This window comes from Salvelinus namaycush, chromosome 23, assembly GCF_016432855.1.
Source record: "Salvelinus namaycush isolate Seneca chromosome 23, SaNama_1.0, whole genome shotgun sequence".
Classification (NCBI taxonomy): domain Eukaryota; kingdom Metazoa; phylum Chordata; class Actinopteri; order Salmoniformes; family Salmonidae; genus Salvelinus; species Salvelinus namaycush.
In genome coordinates, this window is record NC_052329.1 from 13083237 (window position 1) to 13093528 (window position 10292).

A 10292-nucleotide genomic window follows, 5' to 3' on the forward strand; every position below is an offset into this window, starting at 1 on the left:
CAGGTGTGTGCTGTGACTTCTGCCAGCACTGGTTCCACTGCAGGTGTGTGCTGTAACCTCTGTCAGCACTGGTTCCACTGCAGGTGTGTGCTGTAACTTCTGTCAGCACTGGTTCCACTGCAGGTGTGTGCTGTGTGATCCAGAGGTGGCGGTGGAGCTGGATTTATATTGTGATTTTTGTGACAATATAGGGATGGAGGTCGAGATTTAATTCTTTATTTTGTTTGTTTTCATATGAAATTATTTATTTGTAAAAACGAAAATACATGTCTAAAATATAATATACATATTTTTATTCAACCCATCTTGTGTATTTCTTCCTTTACTTTCCAAGTGCATCTCTGCAGCACAAATTCCAACACTGTTTTAATTGTTTATGTCAATGCACATGACTGTATTAAACTACTTAGTATTAAACAACTTTCTCAAAACATAAGATTAATCTGTAAAACAAACGATCAGACATTTGATTACAACACTGAATATGTTGGTGAAGAACCATTTTTTAAGAGTCCATAGGAGGGCGCACCGGGCTGCGCAATGAAAAGTTGACAGGCAAGGTTGATAGGAAACGAGGTTGGTGAACAAAATTAAACGGATATATCTTGTAATTGAACAAAATAGTATTTATGTATTTATTTTGTTAAGCCGCTTATCAAAAAGCTGATAGTAGTAGTATTTCCACTTCAATGTCAAGCATGCTACGCTAATGTTTATAATTGTGATTATTTCCAGGGATACAGAACTTCCTGAAATACAGTATATGTAGATGTCTTTGAAAGAATACTGTATTTCTCTTGACAGGGTGATGCTGCGTGTAAAAAAATGTCTCAACTTACCCCACTAACCCCTACAGGAAGAATCATCAATATGAAGGCTTTCGTTTTCTAATGGGTGAAAAACCCTAACCTACAGAACTCTCCCACACTGCTGCTCACAGACAGGTTGGGTTGGTTTACTTTAGATTGGGTTTTACAATTCATCCTTTGAGTCAAAAAGACCAGTGGTTAGAGCTTTACTTTCAAAACAGGTGCAATGGGTTCTGTAACAAACTCTATTAAAACCAGTTAGTCGAATTCTTTCAGGTGGGAGGTGACAGAGCTGGGATCTCTGCCCCAACTAGGTAATGATAGGGGAAACAGTACCTGTGAGAACCGGCATTCGTCTTCACCAGATCCAGGACTTCCTTGGTGTTCCCCACCTCACCTTCAGTGAACAAGAAGAGCTGTGGAGGACAGAGCGGGTATGTTGATCATGTCTCAACGTTAAATAATGTACGTGCAGCACTGAAGTACACTGAGTATTTTTCCTTAGTAACCAAAAACACTGGTTACCGGTCACAGTAAGCCAGGCGTGTTACTCTAAATACCACACACTCAAAATACACTGTTTGGTTGGGTGTAACTCTGTAACTAAACATGCCATTCGTTGGGTATAACACTGTAACTAAACATGCCATTGGTTGGGTGTAACACTGTAACTAAACATGCCATTGGTTGGGTGTAACACTGTAACTAAATATGCCATTGGTTGGGTGTAACACGAACTAATCATGCCATTGGTTGGGTGTAACAGTGTCACTAATCATGCTATTGGTTGGGTGTAACTGCAACTAAACATGCCATTGGTTGGGTGTAACTGTGCAACTAAACATGCCATTGGTTGGGTGGAAGTGTGTAACTAAACATGCCATTGGTTGGGTGTAACTGCAACTAAACATGCCATTGGTTGGGTGTAACTGCAACAAACATGCCATTGGTTGGGTGTAACTGCAACTAAACATGCCATTGGTTGGGTGTAACTGCAACTAAACATGCCATTGGTTGGGTGTAACTGCAACTAAACATGCCATTGGTTGGGTGGAAGTGTGTAACTAAACATGCCATTGGTTGGGTGGGAGTGTGTAACTAAACATGCCATTGGTTGGGTGGGAGTGTGTAACTAAACATGCCATTGGTTGGGTGGAAGTGTGTAACTAAACATGCCATTGGTTGGGTGGAAGTGTGTAACTAAACATGCCATTGGTTGGGTGGGAGTGTGTAACTAAACATGCCATTGGTTGGGTGGAAGTGTGTAACTAAACATGCCATTGGTTGGGTGGAAGTGTGTAACTAAACATGCCATTGGTTGGGTGGGAGTGTGTAACTAAACATGCCATTGGTTGGGTGTAACTGCAACTAAACATGCCATTGGTTGGGTGGGAGTGTGTAACTAAACATGCCATTGGTTGGGTGGAAGTGTGTAACTAAACATGCCATTGGTTGGGTGGAAGTGTGTAACTAAACATGCCATTGGTTGGGTGGAAGTGTGTAACTAAACATGCCATTGGTTGGGTGGGAGTGTGTAACTAAACATGCCATTGGTTGGGTGGGAGTGTGTAACTAAACATGCCATTGGTTGGGTGGGAGTGTGTAACTAAACATGCCATTGGTTGGGTGGGAGTGTGTAACTAAACATGCCATTGGTTGGGTGGGAGTGTGTAACTAAACATGCCATTGGTTGGGTGGGAGTGTGTAACTAAACATGCCATTGGTTGGGTGGGAGTGTGTAACTAAACATGCCATTGTAGTGAACATAAGGTTCATGTGATTGTAGTCATGGAAAGGTGGGAGGGGTTTCAGGTGTTTCAGGAGGAGCCTATGTGAATTACAGTGTGTGTGTGTGTGTGTGTGTGTGTGTGTGTGTGTGTGTGTGTGTGTGTGTGTGTGTGTGTGTGTGTGTGTGTGTGTGTGTGTGTGTGTGTGTGTGTGTGTGTGTGTGTGTGTGTGTGTTTGTGTATGAGGTGTATGAGTAAACTGTGTCAGCTACCTGTCGGGGAGGCAGGGCTGGCGGTAGATATGTTTTAAAGGCTGGAGGATCTTTGTACCTCCCAGGTCAGCCCTAATTTCTTTCACCTTCTGCAGAGCCTCATCCATAGTCTTCTGGCTGTGCTCCACACTTTTACTGACGTCCAGATAGACACACACACACACACACACACACACACACACACACACACACACACACACACACACACACACACACACACACACACACACACACAAGGTCAAAGGGTCATCACCACAACATATTATAGACCCAAGCCATGGACATTTGAATCTTTCCCCTACGTGCTGCAAATGATTAGATGTAAACATGAACTGTCAAACAATGTCACTGTTTATCTTTGGATTTAGATTACCTGGTGCAACATACATGATAAAACCCTAGAATGACAAAGCTAAATGTGTTTGTAAATAACTGAACTCCTCAGACACTGACTTGAACAGATTGAAACAGGGGTTGGAAGGAGAAAACACTCACGAAAAGAAGGACTCATAACTGGACCCAAAGCCGATGATGTTGAAGTAGCAGCCCATGGGCAGGCTTTTCAGCAAGAGCAGCAGAGTATCCTGCAAGAGAGAAGTCCAACAAGTGTCTTTACTCTTCAATAAACCTTATAGGACAGTCTTAAAGAACTAGTACAGAGTAACCACAGTGTACTGGATTTAACTCCAAACTACCTAGTGGTGAATCCTGTGCAGATTAAGCTGTTCATTCATTAGAATATGGTTGCTGTGTGTGTGTGTATACCTTGGCACTGCCAAAACGGTCCTGTGACCCAGATCCATTGTGAATGGGGTATTCTATGCTGCCAGAGCGATCCACTACGAACAGGAACTCCCCGTGTGAGGTCATCGATGACATCACATCCTTGGGGAACTCTGGGTACAGGCTCAGCATGACCACTGGGTCACCCATCAGAGAGCCTGGGAGAAGAGTGCGCGAGCGACAGAGACAGAGAGAGCGAGAGAGAACAGAAGTGTCCAACAGCTTTTCTCCTTCTCTCCTTCAGTCTCACCATGTCCCTCTCTGTAAACATGGATGAAGGTAGTAGACTAGACTACTCATTGATCTCATATACACCAATCTACAACAGAGTAAACCCACCCCCCCTCACCTGGCTTGGCAGAAGCCTGTGCTGCCTCTACTATAGCAGTAGGCTGATGGGTGTCTTGGTAATACATCGACATCTCAACATCCCGGTCAAACTGATGACCTGCAGCCAGACTGACCTGCAGTTAGAACAACATTCACATGAAGGCAGAGCAGTCAGAGAGGGAATTTAATCAGTGGCTAACTGCAAGCATTGCAAAGCAATCACTAGCCTGCTATTCAGTGGAGTGGGTGTGTGGTCCTAACTCTGGGTTGAATGGTCTCTATTCCAAGCTTAAAATGATAAACATTCAACATTGGCCATGCTGTCAATCCAGCATGATTTCTGCCAAGCTCAAAACAACTGTTAACTCAGAACTGGGAAATCTGACTTCAGTGAGTTCAATACAACTGGGAACTCGGGAAAAAACAAGCTACGACCGGCAAAACTCATTTTGAAAGGTCATCCAACTTGGAATTGTAAGCCGGGAACTCGGGCCTCTTTCTAGAGCTACGACCTGAAGATCACTGAAGTCATCATGATTCAACCTTGTTTCTTCCCAGTTGTCTGGAAAGCACCATAAATCCAGAGAATGCCATACTCAAATAAAATTTTATTTGTCACATTTGGCTTTTATTTAACCTTTATTTAACATGTGCCAAATACAACAGGTGTAGACCTTACAGTAAAATGCTTACTTACAAGCCCTTAACAAACAATGCTTTCAGACGTTTTCAGTAAAAAAGTGTTCAGTAAAAAATAGATAAGTAAAAAATTGAAAATAAAAGTAGCAAGTAATTAAACAGCAGCAGTAAAATAACAATAGCGAGGCTATATACAGGGGGTACCGGTATAGAGTGAATGTGCGGAGGCACCGGTTAGTTGAGGTAATTGAGGTAATATGTACATCTAGGTAGAGTTAAAGTGACTATGCATAGATTATAAACAGAGAGTAGCAGCAGCGTAAAAGAGGGGTCTGGGTGGCCCTTTGATTAGCTGTTCAGGAATCTTATGGCTTGGGGGTAGAAGCTGTTCAGAAGCCTTTTGGACCTTGACTAGACGCGTGAACATGGAGTACAGGAGGGGACTAAGCACGCACCCCTGAGGGGTAGCAGCTCTACCCTTTAACTCAGTGTGGATGTTGCCTGTAATCCATGGCTTCTGGTTGGGGTATGTACGTACGGTCACTGTGGGGACGACGTCATCGACGCACTTATTGATGAAGCCAGTGACTGATGTGGTGTACTCCTCAATGCCATCGGGAGAATCCCGGAACATATTCCAGTCTGTGTTAGCAAAACTGTCCTGTAGCTTAGCATCGGCTTCATCTGATCACTTTCTTATTGACCGAGTCACAGGTGCTTCCTACTTTAGTTTTTGCTTGTAGGCAGGAATCTGGAGGATAGAATTATCGTCAGATTTGCCAAATGGAGGGCGAGGGAGAGCTTTGTACGCGTCTCTGTGTGTGGAGTAAAGCTGGTCTAGAGTTTTTTTCCCTCTGGTTGCACATTTAACATGCTGGTAGAAATGAAGTAAAACGGATTTGAGTTTCCCTGCGTTAAAGTCCCAGGCCACTAGGAGCGCTTCCTCTGGATGAGTGTTTCCCTGTTTGCTTATGGCCGTATACAGCTCATTGAGTGCGTTCTTAGTGCCAGCATCGGTTTGTGGTGGTATATAGACAGCTACAAAAAATACAAATGAAAACTCTAAGCTGTGATCTACAGCTTATCATGAGATACTCTACCTCAGGCGAGCAAAACCTAAAGACCTCCTTAGATTTTGTGCACCAGCTGCTGTTTACAAATATACATAGACCGCCACCCCTTGTCTTACCAGAGGCCGCTGTTCTATCCTGCCGAAAAAGCTTAAAACCCGCCAGCTGTATGTTATTCATGTCTTCGTTCAAGCCACGACTTGGTGAAACATAAGGTATTCCAGTTTTTAATGTCCCGTTGGGAGGATATACGTGATTGTAGTTTGTCTATTTTATTATCGATTGATTGTAAGTTGGCTAATAGGACCGATGGTAAAGGTAGATTACCCTCTCAGCGTTGGATCCTTGCAAGGCACCCGGACCTTCGTCTTCGATATCTCCGTCTCTTTCTCCTGTGAATGACGCTGATGAGGGCCTTGTTAGGCATCTGAAGTAAATCCTTCCCGTCCGACTCGTTGAAGAAAAGGTATTTCTTCAGTATGGGGTGAGTAATCACTGTCCTGATATCTAGAAGCTCTTTTCGGTCATAAGACACAGTGGCAGAAACATTATGTACTAAATAAGTTACAAATAACGCGAAAAAACATACACAATAGAACAATTGGTTACGGGATCGTAAAACGGCAGCCAAAATGTCTTGTATGTTGCTGCATAAATGATGTAATCTGCCAGGGAGACCATGTATACTGTAGCTAAGAAAGTAATACTAAGTGCATGTTGTGTAGTAAGCTGTTAGTAGCCCATGTGCCTGACCCTAATAATTTTGCCTACTGTTCTGACTTGGTGGTGCACATGTAGCCTATAACCTGTTTTAGAGAAATGTAATCGTTGAATATTGTAAGAGCTTTCATTGTCTGCTTATATGTCCCCTTTATTTATCCTACGGTTCTGACTTGGTGTACAGGGATAACACTGTAAGAACGGCCCATGTTCTGAATTCTGTAGCTGTACATTTCAAAAGTGCTGAACAAATATTTATATTGACTATGTCTGTCCTAGCTTAATCAAAATTACGGATTGTCCCCTTATGCCATAGTTTGTACATCTCAAATGTCAGTAGAAACCACATTTGTTTAAGCAAGTCAGCCATATCAGCTATGTTTTTAAAAGGCAGTAAATAAGCCTGAATGAACTGTTTCGCTGCAAGAATAAGCTCCGCTGATAGCCAGGTCTAGCAGTGGTAAGGTGTTGGGACTCTGCTGTTGGGACAGCTTTATGTAGGTCCTAACAGCTTGTGGGCAGGGTTTTTCACCGTTATACTGCAATTAATGTATTGTTTAGTGTTGTGTTGTGTTGTGGCTTCGCCATAAAATGTGTTTGCACCACCAAGATTTACATGCTAAAATCACCACTGGTCTGTGGATATCCAGTCTGTCAGCTGGCGCCTGGCTGCTTGAACAGGATCAAATGATTAACTGCCTGGGCTGAGTTACTAGTGAGACACAAGGCAAGGGAATGGCTGGAATGGAATACTAGCTATACAATTCAGGTAAGCAGCAGAAGGCCCCCACTCACTATCTTTACTGGATCAGTGGTGTAAGTCAAAATACATTAAAGTACTACTTAAGTAGTTTTTTGTGGTATCTGTACTTTACTTTAATATTTATATTTTTGACAACTTTTACTTTTCCTTCACTACATTCCTAAAGAAAATAATGTACTTTTTATTCCATACATTTTCTCCTGACGTCCAAAAGTACTTGTTACATGATGAATGCTTAGCAGGACAGGAACATAGTCCAATTCACGCACTTATCAAGAGAACATAAATGCATTGTTTGTAAATTATGTCTGAGTGTTGGAGTGTACCCCTGACTATGCATAAATGTAAAAACTGCTTAATATAAGGAATTTTAAATGATTTATACTTTTACTTTTAATTTTGATACTTAAGTATATTTTAGCAATTACATTTACTTTTGATACTTAAGTATATTTAAAACCAAATACTTTTAGACTTTTACTCAAGTAATATTTTACTGGGTGACTTTCCCTTCTACTTGAGTAAATTTCTATTAAGGTGTCTATACTTTTACACAAGTATGACAATTGGGTACTTTTTCCAACACTGTACTGGATATGTTACAGCTAACCTCTCTGTGCCCCATCTCTTCTTAGAACAAACAGGCCAACGAGCTGAAGTGCAATGCTGAGTCTCTCGTTGGTTAGCAACTGACCCCCTTTCTTTATAAAGTTATAAGAAAGGATCTACTAGGAGGGAGAGGGTGTGGAGAGGGTGTTTTCATCATAGAGGCCGCCCCAATGCTTTTCTTCTTGGGAGAAAAGAGAGGGAATTAGGGATTGAGAGAAGGGGGAGGGAGGCCTTCAGTTGAACACTATGGCTGGTAATATATGCAGCCTTATTGTGGAGAGTCAATGCACCGTGCATTAATGGGGGGGGGGGGATACCTTCAGCCTTCCGTTTACCCCCTCAGAAAGACTCAGTGTCAACCAGACTCTCATGCAAGCTGCAACAGCGGCGCCCATCCCATCTATTACTTATTTATGTATTTTCATACCAGAGAGGACATCTTGAGACAAGGCCCAAGGACAACGGACTGGAAGACTCAATAATGGTGTGATAATAATGGTGTGAAGAACTTTTCTCTGATTACAGACTGTGGTTGAAGGCTCAGCAGAACTCACATGTGGATTTCCTCTACAGACAGTTGACACATAGCATGTCTGATACGTACGCCAATAGTGTCTGAACTCTGGAGATATTTCAAACTCACTTATCAAGCAGGAAGTAGAAGGAACAGGATCAAGAACCAAGACAGGTCATGAATTAAGGTGAAAAAATGACTATGCGACGTACATACGTACAGCAATACATTAGATTATCAAGTTGAAGATGAGGGCTTTCCTCATCTGATATACAGCAAGAAATTATAGTAACTATAGTAATTATAAGTAACAACTGCTTATGAAATGCAATGCTATTCAATGGTATTCTTTTAAATAATTTTAGGTTCATATTTCTATGGCTGAAATCCATGGTTACAAGCCAGCACATGGGACTAAAATTGTTTATCTAACACAATATTATATAATACATGTATGTACAACTTTGTTTTCTTTATTACTATGGCAATGATCATACACATTATTAGTTAACTTTGGGTGAGTTTGTAAATTCATTTAGGCTACTCCGGTTTCAGAGCACTCTCCTTTGAGTGTGCCAGAGCGCAGAATAACTGATGAATTTACTAACAAGCAACCCCCATTGAATATGACAGGTGTCAGTAAAGGTTGGCAAAAAAACTGAATTAAATTGTTGCTAGCAGCACAGTTACAGACACTAATGCTCTAGATTGATGAAAACAAGGCTTGTGATAGGACAAGCAGTAAAAGTGGTTGAGGTTAGAGACATGAAACTGATAGTCACTGTGGTGAGTATGGACAACAGAGAATGTGCTAGAAGGCTTCAGAGATTCCAGAACACTGTTCAGTTGGAGGTTTGACATTTGTTGTGGGGTATTTAGGAGACTTCACTGATCAATGCCCCATAAACATGGTGGATAAATGCAAAAGGGTTCATGGCCTATTTTGTTCTACTTGGAAAATCTCTGTCACCACAAACAAATTGTTTATGTGGCCACAAGGTTCAAGACACACATCCTCCTCAAAAATAAAGGAGGACCAAGGCACTCTTCATATAATTAATTAAAATGCCTTTATTTGTATGTTCAATGGAAACAAAGTTTCAAAACTCAGACGCGTTTCGGCTGCATGGCCTTCGTCAAAGATATGATAATACAATGTCCTCTTTTGAACATCTTTTTCCAATCAACCCTGATTTGAAGATTGAGTGGTTACAGAATTCATTGGACAACACCTAGTAAGCAATACTATACACATTAAAAGTGAAATACTGTAGATATGTTATCAAAAATGCACATCCTCCTGTTCTCACAACTAACACAACACTTTATTACTATGGCGATGATCATACATATTATTAGTTAACTTTGGGTGTGTTCGTAAATTCATTTTGGCTATGTATTCCAATTTCAGAGCACTCTCCTTTGAGTGTGCCAGAGTGCAGAATAACTGATTCATTTACAAACGCACAACACCCATTGAATATGACAGGTGTCAGTAAAGGTTGCCAAAAAACGTAATTAAATTGTTGCTAGCAGCACAGTTACAGTCACTAATGCACTAGATGGCATGAAAACAGCCTAACTAGCTCTGCTATGGGGAGTAAAATGGTCAGAGTGAGGTGTTCTCTCATTTGTGTCTGGAAGTAGCTAGCAAGCTTGGGTGCTTGACTGCCATTGTGAGATCAGAACACTCTGATCAACCCTACTCCTCAGCCAGTGTGCGCTCTGAACACTCTGATCAACCCTACTCCTCAGCCAGAGCGGCCAGTGTGCGCTCTGAACACTCTGACAACGCTTTGAATTTACAAATGTCCCAGAGCGCACTCTGACTCACTGGAGGCGATTTACAAACACACCCTTTAATTAGGGTTCTACATCAGATTAGTCAAGGAAACATCCCAGTGATGGGTACCACTCACAATCCAGTTCATCTAGTCATCAAGACATACTATGTCAGGTAAGCATCCTTATTTCAGTACAGTGTATTGTGACTCTCACCATGTCATTTCTGGTGAGCATGTACTTCAAAGTTAAATTAGGCTTCATTGTGCTAAAC

At 41.7% G+C, this 10292-nt stretch overlaps 1 pseudogene; it reads right to left on the minus strand.

Annotated features, from left to right (window-relative positions):
• The window catches only part of LOC120018970, a 37944-nt pseudogene extending 27662 nt beyond the window's left edge, over positions 1 to 10282 (minus strand).
• Positions 10283 to 10292: the final 10 nt, after the last annotated feature.